This window comes from Carcharodon carcharias, chromosome 16 (genome assembly GCF_017639515.1).
Source record: "Carcharodon carcharias isolate sCarCar2 chromosome 16, sCarCar2.pri, whole genome shotgun sequence".
Lineage (NCBI taxonomy): Eukaryota > Metazoa > Chordata > Chondrichthyes > Lamniformes > Lamnidae > Carcharodon > Carcharodon carcharias.
Window position 1 is genome coordinate 102,225,586 of NC_054482.1, and position 15,104 is coordinate 102,240,689.

The following is a 15,104-nucleotide window of genomic DNA, read 5'->3' on the forward strand; positions in this document are numbered from 1 at the left end:
TTAAAAGTACTTGCTACAAGAAAAAGTGAAGAACAGAGTGATCAACCTCTTGGCAACTTCAGACCTGGAAGTAGAAGAATGCCAATTGCTATTTGAGCACTTACATAAATCCATTTGTTCAAAATTCTAAATTTCTGCAAAATAAACCTCATAGGCTCAGACGTTTACAGCACAGGAGGCCACCATTCAACCCATTGTGTCTGCATCAGTCAACAAAAGTCTGATTACACTAATCCCATTTTCCAGTACTTGGCCCATAGCCCTGGAGACTATGGCAACAAAAGTGAATATCTAAATACTTCTTAAATGTTATGTTATGAGCGCTTCTGACTCAACCACCTATTTAGGCAGACAGTTCCAGACTCTCCCCCGCCTCCCCCCACCCATCTTCTGGGTGAAAAAAGTTTTCCTCAACTCCCCTCTTAGCCTTCTACCTCTTGCCTTAAATCTATGGCCCTGGTTATTGACCCCTCTACTAATGGAAAATGTGCCTTCCGATCCACCTTATTCATGCCCTGCGTAATTTTATACACCTCTTATCAGGTCCCCTCTCAACCTTCATTGCTCCAAGGAAAATAATCCCAGCCTATCCAATCTTTCCTCATAGTTCAGACCCTCCAGCTCAGACAGCATCCTGGTAAATCTCTTCTGGACCCTCTCCAGTGCAATCACATCCTTCCTATAACGCGGTGACCAGAACTCCACGCAGTACTCCAGTTGTGGCCCAACCAGCGTTTTATACAGATCCAGCATAACTTCCCTGATCTTGTATTGTATATGTCTCGGCTAATAAAGGCAAGTATCCCATATGCCTTCTTAACCATCTTATCTACCTGCCTTGCTACCTTCAGGGATCTGTGAATACGCACATCAAGGTCCCTGTGATCTTCAGTACTTTCCAGGGTCCTACCATGGTGTAACCCCTTGCCTTGTTAGCCCTCCCCAAGCACATTACCTCACAATTTTCCAGGTTGAATTCTATTTGCTTCTGCTCTGCCCATTGATATCCTCCTGTTTACAGTTATCCTCCTCATTATTTACCACACTATCAATTTTCGTTTCATCTGTGAACTTCTTGATCATACCCCCTACATTTAAGTCCACATCATTTATGTACACCACAAACAGCAAGGGCCCCACCACCAAGCCCTGCAGAACTCCACTGGAAACAGACTTCTACCATCACCCTCTGCTTCCTGCCTCTCAGCCAATTTTGGATCCAGTGTGCCACTTTGCCTTGGATCCCATGGGTTCTTACTTTCTTGACCAATCTGCCATGAGGGACCTTGCTAAAGTCCATGTAGACCACATCAAATGCATTACCCTTATCAACATTCCTGGTTACCTCCTCAAAAAATTTGATCAGATTTGTCAAACACGACCTTCCTTTAACAAATCCATGTGACTATCCTTGATTAATGCAGATATAAATCTGTCCCTCAGAATTCTTTCTGGTAACTTCCCTACCAAGGTTACACTGACTGGCCTGTAATTTCCTGGTCTATCCCTTCCTCCCTTTTTTAATAATGGGACAAAATTAGCAGCCCTCCAGTCCTCTGGCACCTCACTTGTGACCAGAGAGGATTTGAAAATTACTGCCAGGGCCCCTGATACCTCTTCCCTTGCCTCCCTCAGCAGCCTGGGATACATCTCATCTGGACCTGTTTACCCACTTTTAAGGCCTCCTCTCTATGTTGATTTCCTATAATATTTCACAGTCCTCCACCCTGATGTCTATACCTAGGTCGTCCTTTTCCATTGTGAAGATTGACATAAAGTATTCATTGAGGACTGCAACCATTTCTTCTGGGTCCACACAAAGATTACCTCTATGGTCCCTAATTGGCCCTACTCTTTCTCTGGCATGGCATTGCCCTAAGTAGCATCCTCCCATGCCCCTGGCCCAAAGGGGCTTTTAAAAAATCTATGATTTTAGCTTTGAAAGCAATTGAGAAACCATACCAACAAACTTAAAAACATAAGCATAACAGAACGTGTATATTTTCCCAAGGGTTAAATGAATTGTATAAGCCAAATTTAAAAGCTTCATAATATTGTGTACAGTTGCAAAATTCATCCAAGTAGATGGCTACAAAGCCAATACTTAACCCAAAGGAGAAAACAAATCACCAACAGTTGTCACAATTAAAGAATTGCTTTGGACGGTTTTGCTTCTGAGAGAATTTGGAAGGGAGTTGCACTTGAATATGATTTGAGATGTTCAAAGTGGATGCACATAAATTTTTGACTGATGTGCAGCACTCATTTATTAGTCAACAGGTCAGATGTTGAAGATATGTATTAAAGCTAGATCGACCAGTTTGTGAAATGCAATGTGTCACTAAGTAGAGAGGTCAAATAACTCATGAGAAATTTGTTTAGTTTTTCTCCATTCATTCATCACAGCAGATGGGTTCTTTTGAAATCTCTAAACCCTGAAGTTGGGGAGGGGGCAGGTGGAGAGTTGGTGGGGTTCAAGAAATGTAACAATGTATTGATGGGGCCAAATAGCAAATTACCAAACCTGGGGGGGTGGGGTTGGGTGGTGAAAAGAGTGCACGCACACAAGAAATAATGAGAACGAACAGCCCTCTGCCTGAAAACACAAAAATATGCATCTATTTAGCACCTTACAGAACCTCAGATCATCCCAAAGCACTATAGGCAATTAAGTATTTTTTGAAATGCAGTTACTGTTGTACTGTAGGATACACAGCAGCCAATTTTGCACACAGTAAGCACTCAAGTAGCAAATAGAAAGTGACTAGATATTCTGTTTTAGTGATGCTGATTAAGGGATAAATATTGACCAAGACACTCAGGTTAACCCACCACCAGCAACCCCCCTCCCCCCAATCTTCTTTGAAATAGTGCTATGGGATCTTTTACACCCACCTGAAAGAGATGGAGCTTACAGTTAACTATCTCTTCCAAAAGATGGCAACTCCAATAGTGCAGCAACCCATCAGTACTGCACTAGACTGCAGCCTAGATTTCTGTGCTCAAGCCTCTGGTGTGGGACTTGAATCCACAATCTTTTGATTCAATATGTGAGTGTGCCACCAACTGAGCCATGGCTGATAAAGGGACAAATGAAAAGTCAAACCAGCTAGGCCTAGGAGAGGTACCTGGCCTAACGAGGGAATACTTATTCAATTTAAGCCCACAGTCAGTTGAAAGCGGTTCATCCAAAAAAAAGTGAGCATGATCAAAAGAAGGTATATTTTATTTATTTTCTTGCTCCCTGGGGTTGGGGGGGGGATCTTTATTTGAGATTTGATTTAGTTGTTATTCTGCATGTTTACTTGGACATCCGTAAAATGAAACAGTTTTACCTCACTATTAATAGTTAAGTGTTTTCAATCTACCAACTTGAAGTGCAAGCGAGGGCACATATGAAAGACAACTAGTTGTAATCATATTATATTTTTAATATCTAAGGATATTCTATTAAATAATTGGAGATTGGATTGTATGGACAAATCACATGGAAAACCAGCTGCCCCATCATAGGGAATATCAAAAGGCAGACATAAAACTTGTAGCGCCAATATTTGCACATATGAAAAAACCCTGGGAATGCCCAGGAGTTTACGCTTTTTTTCCTGAAGCAAAAGAAAACCACCTTGGAAAGGATGGTATAACATGAACAAACCATTTAAAATTTTATAGAAATCTTCTCATTTGTAAGACAAAACTGGTTAGAGTAGATGTCAATACAAAACAATTTTCCATCCTCTCTATCGATGGCCAAGAAAGCTTTGTTTACATCAAGCATTCTCTCTTCCATACCCACACCTAGTTTGCTTGGTGGTGGTAGTGGTGCTACTAGAGACCTAAATTTACAGACTAGATTGGAAATCTACAGTCCCAAAAGTTGCCATCAGATCAAAAAAACTAGCCAAAACAAGAAAGCTTGTGATTTATGTGGTATAATCAAGCAAAATATCTTGTATATTATGCCTATACCTTAGTAGAATGAACTCCAATTTTCCTTGCATGGATCCAGACCCATCAGCAAGTAATTAGCTAAATAAAGGGTGCATTTGTTCAGAGTGGAATGAATAGAACCATATTGCCTTTTCAACATAATACACTAAAATTCATGCATATGGGTTAACTTTCTTTCAAAGGAAGAAAAATAAGGCATCATGTGAGATACTGGTTTCCTAAAATGAAAGAGAAATTTAGCATTTGGCAAAAAATGTAGCATTACAATTTAAGCATTCTCAGCACTATTCATTCTCACAGCAACTGGTCAGTTTGCATGGGCAAAAACACACCATCTGTGATCCAAAACTGGAATATGGAATTAATGTGCTAGCAAAGTGCAGCACTAACAATTACTCTTCTTAACACAGGAAAGATGCATATGGTGCCACTGCAGTCTCTCAATCACACTTTTGGATTTAAAAAGCAAATTGAGCATAATAGCTCTGGCTAAGTTTCAAATGTAGATTATAGGGAAGGTAATTAGGGTTGAGGAGCAGTATATGGTAATGATCATAAAAGAGGCAAGATGGATAATCCAAGGTAAGGTGCTGGAAAGAGGAGAAAGTACCAAAGAAGTAAGAGTCATAAGAGAGTCCAAGATGTGATTTGGTGATTAGGGTCACATGTAACTGCAATGGCTTGGCTGTGACAAACAGTGTAAAAGATAGTGTAGCTGGTTGGGGAGGCTTCAGTAACAAGCAATATGTCGTCATTTGTCTAAGTTGGTGGTTGAGGCTGAAACGCTCAACTCATTTAAAAGGTACCTGGATCTGCATCTGAAGTGCTGTAACCTGCAAGGCTACAGACCAGGTGCTGGAAAGTGGGATTAAAATGAGCAGCTAGTTTAATTTCTCTCTTTTTTGGCCAGAGACACGATGGGCTGAATGTTCTCTTTCTGCACTGTAACTTTTCTATGATAAAAACAAAAAAACTGCGGATGCTGAAAATCCAAAACAAAAACAGAATTACCTGGAAAAACTCAGCAGGTCTGGCAGCATCGGCGGAGAAGAAAAGAGTTGACGTTTCGAGTCCTCATGACCCTTCGACAGAACTTGCGTTCGAGTCCAAGAAAGAGTTGAAATATAAGCTGGTTTAAGGTGTGTGTGTGGGGGGGCGGAGAGATAGAGAGACAAAGAGGTGGAGCGGGGGGGCGGGGGTGTGGTTGTAGGGACAAACAAGCAGTGATAGAAGCAGCTATGGTCTATCTGCTAATGTTAATGGCTCTACTATCTTTACCCACCCCCCGCCCCCCAGGCAAGATAAGCCTACCCAGTCAAACTTGTTAGCTTAAAACCCCAACTAAGAAATTCCAGATCATTAAAAAGAACTTAAGTCAGATTTACTGGGTCCTGCAATGAAAAATCCTCCCTCCTAGGAGTTTCCAAACTAGCAAAATTATCTCAGGGTGGAATATATCTATAGGTATATTCTAGCAGAAAACAGCTTTAAGTTTACCAATTTTTAAAAATTCATTCATTATTCTGGCTAGGCCAGCATTTATTGCCCACCCCAATTGCCCTTGTTCAGAGGGCATTTAAGAGTCAACCACATTGCTGTGGGTCTGGAGTCACATGTAGGCTAGACCAGGTAAGGCCAGTAGATTTCCTTCCCATTAGGACATTAGTGAACCAGATGGGTTTTTACAACAATCGGCAATGGTTTCACTGTCATCATCAGGCTTTTAACTCCAGATTTTTATTGACTTCAAATTTCACCATCTGCCATGGTGGGATTCGAACCCAGGTCCCCAGAGCATTACCCTGGGTCTCTGGAATACTAGTCCAGTGACAATATTACTATGCCCCTGCCTCCCCTCAGCACTTAGAACCCTAACTTAAGAATTCTAGGATATTGTTATCTTTATGTGGGCTCAGGAGGATAAGTATGAGAGAACTCTTATACTTGCTCAATTATAGATTATAATCAATTATAGATTACATCATAGTAATGAATATTGTATCAAAATATATGGTACTTAAAGACAAATGCTTCATTGATAGAATGACTATTCTAAGAGAATTAAATATTCAGTACTGTATTCCATTAATAATGAGTGTTAGCTATAGTCAAAAACATGACTGTTATACTTTAAATATACATAATGTTTAAATCTAACTTAATAATTGGATATTCACAAATGTTGATTGGAAAATTACTCAAAATGCAGTAAAATTTCTTTAGGGTGTCTTTTGTCGCAACTGTTAAGGGGAGTTGGTGGTAAACTCAAACCTTTGTATCCTAAAGATGGCTGGCCTATGTCTCAGTCTTGTGTGTTGTCTTTTTAAGACATGGACTTTGTCTCTGACTTATTGAAACAGGCTAGCATTGTCCATTGTGTACCACAAAAATAATTTTTTGAATAAATCTCAATCATTTGTTTAGCTGTCTGTGTGTGAATCTTTGAGGGTCATTTTGTTTTTACTGTCTAATTTCTGTCACAGCTATTTGGCTATTTTTTTAAACAGTAAGGCATTCAAGGTTTTATGAATTCCCATGCTATTGTGTAGTGGTTTTCACTAGCCTGTTTGCACTAGTTTGCTGCATAGTGTATTTTATTTTCTCAACTTCTATTAATTTAACACCTTAATTCCATTAAATGAGTCACTTCCTTTACACCAAGATAATCAATACAATCATCCACAATAAGCTCAGACATCAAGTGTCTTGTGCACTAATGAAGAAAAAGGACATCCAAAATCTGTTCAAGTTATAATGGGCACCCCGATTCTTATTTGGAGCTATAAAGTGGAGCTTTCCTGTGGCCAAACTTATGGTGTAAACAACAGATGCCCCAAGAAAGTCACTATTCAGAAATTTGAGCAGTTATGCAAAAGGACTTGGCCTTCACTGACAACATTCTTTACCTTTCCATCCAGCAAAAGACGACCCCATTCATCTGAAAGTAGAAATGTTCTCTTGAATTTTCCAGTGTTAAATACATTGGTGAATGGAGGTCATGCTGCAGTGATGTTAAGAGTAGCAGCAACAATTTTTTTCCCCCCCATCTCTTTTCTGGAGGTACTGCATCATTTTAAATTTTAAAAATATAACAGGAGGTTATAGGCCACATTTTTAGTGTACACTTTTAAGTCAACTTAGAACTTTTTGATGCTTAATGTTTTCCTAGTAAAGTTAATTAGCTCAACTAAATTTAAAATTTTGAAGTCCACTCAGAAGCCTGACAAATTTAACCACGTGCATTTATAAAACAGATTGCCTTAGATCTCAGCTCAGACTTGTTGTCATCGTCATCAGCTGTCCCTCAATTCAAGGATGATATTCATTCAGGGTAATGATTTTTTGCCATGGTCTTCATGTGACTGAACAGGCAGATTCTTGACCCACAGATCTTTCAGCACATGGGGCAGGACATCCCACAAGTCAGTGGGATCTGGAGTGCAGGATTTGCTTCTTTTTCTTTCCTTCTCTGCCACTGCCCTGCCTCATCTTAAGACATTGTAACTCAAAAGCGTGATGCAGCTTGATTGACAAGTTGTCGCCATTTTGAATGATTGGTAGCAAGCTCCTCTCAGTCATTAATATAAATGCTGTCAAGCTTGAAGGAGAATTTTAGAATGCCTTTGAAGAGTTTTTTGTTCTTCCCAAATGTTGGCCATTTGAGAGTTGAGAAAACAGGACAGACAGGGGAGATGCTTTCTGGCCATCTAGATACAGTATCCAGTCCATCGAAGTCAATTTTGCAGGAGTGTCAGTATTAAGTACAACCTAGATGGAAAACTCTAACCAGAGTCACCTCTGAGCCAAAACGAAACTTGATAGCCAAAGACATACATGATCTACAATTTGCAGGTGATTGCAACAGTGTTACCCACTCTGCACCAGATTTGCAAAGCACTTTCGATTTCTTCAATTCTGTACACAAGAAACATGCCTTTTTTTGAATGTTGCCAAAGCAAAACTCATATCTAAGGTATCAAAGGGCTAACTAAAGTGATTGGGCTTTGAAGCACTACCACTCAGTTGTACATTAGTTCAAGTTATTGAACCAGTTGTCTTCATAATCTATTTAATTTAACTTCTACTGAGCACATTCACATTTGAGTATAATAGCAGGTCTTATCTATAGTAAATCTTTCTGTTCATGTTTCTGGAACCACAACTAATTTCCCCTGGAAAATTAATGCAAGTCGGAAGAGTAAGATAAAAGCAAAATACTGCAGATGCTGGAAATCTGAAATAAAAACAAAATGCTAGAAAAACTCAAATTGCCAGGCCTAGATGGAATGAAACCCAGGCTGTGAAAAGCAGCAAAGGAGGAAATAGCAATCCCTTCTGGCTACAAATGTGGTGCCAGTGGACTACTAATTTTGTACTGCTGTTTAAAAAGTGAGGAAGGGATGGACCAAGTCAACCTTACCTCAGTGGTGAGAAAATTGGGGGGAAAAAAAGAGGGACAGTATGGTGGCACAAATGCCACAAAGCTCTCCCCTTTTCATTCTAACCTGATGCAAATTGACCAACTACTCATTAAAATGTGTTCTTGCTAGGGCGTCAATACACTGATAACAAAAGTGGAGAGCCTAGAATAAATACTAGTAGATCACAGGATTGCAAAAGGGTGACGCATCAGATGACTTAATATTTTATTTGTAGTCAATAGCATGAAGAACTGATAGGCTTGGCAGGTTGGGAGCTTTGCACATGGACAAATGCTTTTTAAAAGCATGAAAATCACATCCACAGCAACACAACACTGTTGAGCATCCATGTGCAAACAAGTATACACCAAAGTGTAAAGAAGGGTAGTACAATTAAGTAAATCTACAGATTTAAGATAGTTTACAATACATTTCTACTCTACTGAAGAACAAGACAAAGTAAATTTTACCAGACAATTTATTAACTTGTCTACTTTAAGTCCTCTCCCCAAAAGGAAACAACCGTCTCAGTCAACAAAAGCTTCTTCATTCTATCTACTCAAGAAAGACCAACAGCACATGATTGCACAAAGAAATGAAGGAGACCAGATACAATTTTTGCACTAATTACCTGACAGAGAAAAAAAAACTTAGGGCTGAATCCCGCCCCCCTCCCCCCGGTGGGCAGTTGGTGGGGTGGGCACCTATGGGCACGCTTCTGATCAGCGCCCCCATTTAAGGCCCACCCAGCGTGATGTCCACACAGAAGTACTATGCGCTCCCTGTGTGGGTAGCTTGGGGGGGGGGGGGGGGAAAGAGTTATCCCAAAATCCAGTGCGTGCTCTTTCGCGCATGCGTACGAAACAGCACACTCATCTCCCTGAGGTTAAGTGCAGCCTCAGGGAGATCGGCTCTAAATGTGAAAAAGACAAAAATAGAAAAATAAAATTTCCCTTACATGTCCCCTTGTGACAATGTCACATGAGTTGGAACATGTCCAGAATTTTCACAAAATCTTTAAATCTTTTAAAGCCTACATGAAATCTCATCCCGCTCGTGGATGAGGTTTCATGCTTTTTCTAGTTCCCGCCAGGGCTCCTGGCCTGCCCACCAGCCTTAAGATTGGACGGGCAGGTCCTTTAATAACTTAATTGATCCTGTCAATGGCCTCAATTGGCCATTGACAGGTCAGCAGGTGCACAGCTGCTGTGCACCCACCTTCCTGAAAATTTAAATGGGGCGTGGTGAAATCGGGAGGTCCCCCCCAATGTCACCATGCGTCATTTTACGCGGTGAGCATCAACAGGAAAATCCTGCCCTTAGTTTTTAGCTGAATAATGTGTTCCACGAGATGCAATCTAGAGAAAACAAATTACTAAAAAAGCAAAAGACTTGCACTTATAGTGCATTTCATGATCACCAGATGTCTCAAAGTGCTTCACAGACAATGAATTACTTAGTCACTGTTGTAATATAGGAAACACAGCAGTCAATATACACACTGTAAACTCCCACAAACAGCAATGTGATAATAACCAGGTAATCTGTATTTTGTGATGTTGATTGAAGGATAAACATGGGGGTAAATAAGGGCAATCAGGGAACTCCCCTGTTCTTAGAAACAGTACCATGGGAGCTTTTACATCCACTCAGGCTGGCAGATGGGGCCTCAGTTTAACATCTCGCCTGAAAGACAGAACCTCCAACAATGCAGCACTCCATCTGTACTGCACTGTATTGACTTGGACTTTTGTGCTGTAGACAGAGTGGGAAATGAAACCTGAATCATTTGATTCAGAGGCAGGAGTGCTACCAACTAAGCCATGACTGACACACCATTAACAGATGTGCTTTATTATTCATCTGTACAAGAAAATAGCCAGCAAAATAGGTGATTCAAATGACAAAAACTTGCAAACTCAGGTTCAAAAGTTCAACAGGTTAACAGTTTTGTTGGAAAGTACAAGTATATCTACAAGGGTTAGAATTTGATTTATCATTTTGAACGAATCAGTGAACCACAATGTTGCATCAACTCCTGCCCTCACTAGAGGCTACAATAGAAGAACTTGTATTAAGGTTGATCTGCAAGATGGGAATGCCGTCTTAGGATAGAGGATGATCATTTGAGGCTGAAATGAGAAGAAATTTTTTTACTCAGTGTTGGAATTCTCTACCCCAGAAGGTTGTGGGTACTTCTTCATTTCAGTATTTTTAGGGTTGAAATCAACAAAGGTTTATAATCTCAGGAAATCAAGGGGTACGAAAGACAGGCAGGAAAGTGGAATTGAGGCAAAAGATCAACCATGGTTGCATTGAATAGTGGCGCAGGCTGGAGGGGGCTATCCTACTCTTGTTTATGAAAACAAATTACTGGCAGTGGTACTTCATAAGGTGAAACACACTGCTTCTAAAGACAGCAACATTACAACCAAATCAAGATGACTGCTCCATAATAGCTTCACAAGTTTGAATGGTCATTAACTTAAATAAGATGGTTAAAAGGAACATTCTTCCCATTAGCTGATGGTACAAGGGACACAGATTGAAGATTTTGGGCAAGAGATGCAGGGGGAAATGTGAGGAAGAACTTTTCTTTTACAAAGCAAGTGGTAATGATGTGGAACTTGCAGACCAGGAGGGTGGTGGTGGAGACAATAATTTTGAAAGAAACTGGATGAGCACTTGAAAGAAATAAACTTGCAGGGCTACAGGGGTAGAGATGGTGTGGGATTGGGCCGAATGTAATGCTCCACACGGTGCCAGTATGGACTCAAAGGACTGAATGGCCTCCTTCTGTGCCGTAAATGACTTATGACTGCTCAATGTCTAGGTGTTGACCATTGATAATGTACTGGACTGGTGGCAAAACTCATTGCATTTTTGGTGGTGGTTGGGGAGAAGACAGGCATCTATTCTGCCAATATCACAGTAAAGGATTGGGTGAGTGAATTGGATAGGTTAAAAATAAAGGGGAAACACTTAAAATGCTCAAAGTTGAAAGGACAATTGGTCCCCATAGGATGCATCCTTGCCAAGGCAGGGGTGGAGATAGCAGAAATTCCTACCTATCACATTCTTTCAATCTTTCTTGGATACGAGAGTAATGCCAGGAGACTAGAAGCCTGCGTGACCATTAACTATTGGCCAATCAGTTTAATTAATATAGTGGGAAACATCTAAACTATAAATAATGACAAAATGAATCGCTACTTGGAAAAACATGGAATTAACAAATTTGTTGAATGTCATTTATCAAGGAAAATTGTATCGGATAAATGTGACTGGAGTTTTTCCAATAAGGTACCAAAAATATAGTTAGAAGATGGTGTAGTTGGTATGTATATGGACGTTCAGAGGCATTGGATAAAATGATAAACAAAGCAAAACCAAAGCTGATGGGACTAAGCGACAGTGACTACATGGAAACAAATTGTCTGCAAGGCACAGAAGGCAGAGTAGTGATCGATCTGGAAAAATATACAGTGATTCCCCCCACCCCCCGCAGGGGTTATTAGATCTTTTTGCCATTAATAACATGAACTTCAGGGGAAAAGTTTTGAAGTTTGCAAATGACAAAACTTAGAAATGTAGTTAACAGTGAGGAAGATGGGAGCAGACTTGAGGAAGTCAGACAGATTGGTGACATTACAGTAAATCATCTGCCATGTGTCTGCACAAGGGTGAAGTGATACATTTTGGAATTTTAAAGGGGGTGCAGGAAGAAAGACCTGAGGGCTCAGACACATGTACTTGAAAGTGGGCAGACAAGTTGAGAAAGCTGTTTAAAAGCATATAGCAACCAACTTTAAAATTAGAAGCCCAAGTGTACAAAAACAAGGAAGTTATGCTAAATCTTTATAAAATTACTGATTAGGCTTTAGCTGGAGTAATGAATTGAGTATTGGGCACCACACCTTTGGATGACAAGGGCTTGGAGAGGGTGCAAAGGGAGATTTACTAGAATAGTAAGAGGGATGAAGAACTTAGTCATTTTTGTTATGTGGAAAGGTTACAGGAGTTGAGATCGTTTTCCTGAGAGCAGAGATTAAGGGGAGGTTCAAATCAATATGTTCAAAATTATGAAGGGTTTTGATGGATTAAATAAAGGTGAAACCTTCAATGACCAGAGGACTCAAGTTTTAAGATAACCAGCAAATGAACCAGGTAGATGAGATGAGTAATTTGTTTTTTTTTAAATAAAGACAAGATTATTTGGAATGCATGACCTGAAAATGCAATGGAAGCTTTTATTAAAAGAGATTTAATATATACTGGAAAAGGAAAAGTTTCCAAAGCTATGGAGAAAATGCAGGTGTGTAGTGCTCATTGGATCTTTGAAAAGACTGGCATAAGCACAAAGGGATGAATGGCCTCCCTCTATTATATTTCTTCATCCAAGTTAACATAATCTGGTGAAAAGCAGGTGCCCCAGTACATCTCCCTGGGAAGCATCACTTGTCACAATCCAGTCAGAGAACATTACTTTTATCTTGCTTTCCAACCAATTAACAACCCATTTCACAAGGCTACCTCTAGTATCATTCACTTTCAGTTTTGCTAATGATCTAGGAACTTCATCACATGCCTTCCTGAAGGAAACATATAGCTGTACATTCCCCTATCTACTATGTTAGTGACTTCTTCAATTCTTCAAATTAAATTAGACTAATCAGCCATGACCCTTGCTTCACAAGTCTATGTTGACTCTCTCTCTCTAATCAGTGCATATTTGCACAAGTACTCAGTTACTCTACCCCAGCGATAAATTACAGTACCTTTCCCTGCAACCGATGTTAAACTGACATTTCTGCAGTTAATTTGGTTTCTCTCCTTCCTTCATTACTGGAGGAACATTTGTAATTTTCCATTTGAAATAGCACAATTCTCAAATCTAGAGATTTGGAAAATGACAAGTTTTTGCAATTTTTTGACTTTAATCTCAATTATGTCTGGAAGATTTGTCCACCTCAAGTCCCATTATTTACTTCATTATCATTTTTAAAGATCCCTTGTACAAATGGTATTCTATCCTCTTCATCTGTGGAAATTTATATACAAATTATACATTAATATCCCATTTCAATATTGTCTCTTACAGTCTCTCCTACATATACCTTTTGTGGGCCTACATTTCCCTGTACCACTTGTTAAAGGAACTTCTTTCAGCTTTCATAATCATTGTTAGTTCTTTTCATATTCTCTTCTGCATGGTTGATCAGTATGACTAGAGACAAGTTTGAAAGCTGCTGTCTGTGGCAGGAATGAGTGTTTTAGGCATAGAATTCTTTGCTCACAGATTTATCGAAGGAAGTGATACTATCACAATGATACAAAGGCTGCAAAAGAACTTGTTACAGCTGCCGAGTTGTAGCAGGCTGATCACCATAAAGGTCTTCCTAACTATGTTGCAATAGTCTCACCTTTTATTCTACAGCTGATAAGTCGTTGGTTTACATCAATTTACAGAATATCATATCAGATTTAAGTTCCATAGCAGATTTTGGGACATAAAATTTTGACTCTATTCCTTACATGAGGAGGAAAAAAGGTAAATCATATAGTTGTCAGATAGCTTTATTTACCAGAATGTCAGAGCTATTCAAATAACAAAAACAACAATCTTTATGATTCTTCTACTAGGCATGAAGGGCCTTGAACATTTGAGCAGATTTTTTTTTTGAACATTTTCCAGAAGGCTATTGCCAGCAGATTCTGGAATTGTCTGTTACAATATAAAAGTATTAACAAAATAGATTCTTCAATATAATCTTATTTATTTTTTGCATTTTAAAAATACATTACAGCTCTCCAAATTGAATTTTGTTATATAAATCTTTACTTTAGCTGGATACATAGTGTCTTTCTTAATGTTTTATTAACCATGGTAGCTTAACTGCACAAGTGGAGCTATTGCCTTTGAGGTATGTACTGATTTGGTTTTCTACCAAATATTTATTTGAATACTTTCCACTATTCCTCTGTAAGTTTATTGATTAACATTATATTACTATGGTCATTTTATTCTTCTCTCTTCAAAATTAGCCTTATTTAAATTTAAAAACTCTATTTGTGACTCAGGTGATTAACTAATTCTAGTCTGTTACTCATCACCAAATCTAGTGTGGCCTTTTCCTGCATCAGTTCTAAAATCTGCTCTAGAAAATTGTCCCATACACAAATTCATTGTCTTTACTGTTTGAGCTGTGCTGCTTCTCCCCATCGTGAGAATTAATCTCTCATTATAACCATTGTTTTTGCTACATGCACAGTTGATCTATAACTCTATTTATACAGAACCAGACCCTGCCTCCTGCACCCTCCTTCCCCCCCACCCGCCCCCCCATCCCCACCAACCCCAGTCCTAGGTTATATCACTATCAGGAGCTCTGCAGAAACTTCCACCAGAATTTTGCATTCTTGACTTATTGCAAAGGGAATGGAATATAAAAGAAGGGAAGTTTTACTGCAGCTGAAGAGGTCTTGGTGAGACCACATCTGGAATAGTGTACAGTTTTGGTCTCCTTATTTGAAAAGAGATAATTCTATTAGCAGTACAGAGAAGGCTCACTGGCTCATTCCTGGGATAAGGGGCTTATCTTATGAAGAAAGGTTCGACAGGTAGGGCCTATACCCATTGGAATTTAGATGAAATGAGAGATGAATTTATTGAAACATACAAGAACCATAGAACCATAGTACACTGCAGCACAGAAAGCAGGCCATTAGGCC